Source organism: Rhagoletis pomonella, unplaced genomic scaffold (assembly GCF_013731165.1).
Source record: "Rhagoletis pomonella isolate Grant_MI unplaced genomic scaffold, Rhpom_1.0 Rhpom_scaffold_04889, whole genome shotgun sequence".
Taxonomy (NCBI): Eukaryota; Metazoa; Arthropoda; class Insecta; order Diptera; family Tephritidae; genus Rhagoletis; species Rhagoletis pomonella.
Window position 1 is genome coordinate 1,312 of NW_023463437.1, and position 500 is coordinate 1,811.

Here is a 500-nt window from a genome sequence, read left to right on the forward strand (position 1 = left end):
GCAGATCTTATAATTCCGATGGAAAAACAGTACCAATTTTTATTGTATGGAAAGTGATGAACCTTAATACAATACATATTTTTTCATAACATATGTCCCCCTTTTTTCTGTATTCTACAGCATACATTAATATACATATCGCACTCCTAGATCTAAAGTTAGCTCACTAAAAATTCATAGAGGGAAATTTAACTACTTGTGGATCGTACAGATTAAACGCAACTAATACATAAACAATAGTTTTTTAGTTAATGTATATAATCACGAATAAAACAATATTTCTATGAATTGGATGTAAGTGAGTTGATCGCACTTTAGATCTAGGTGTGCGATATGTCGTTATGCAAAAAAAAAAATATTTCTCGTTTATGATACATAAACGTGGGAAATAGTTTTCGATAAGGACGTGCCATGCCAATGGCACATCCACAGCTGTTTTTGGCATGTTTCCACACAAAAATACCAGGGCAATTCATCTAAACGCGGGCTGCCTCGTAACC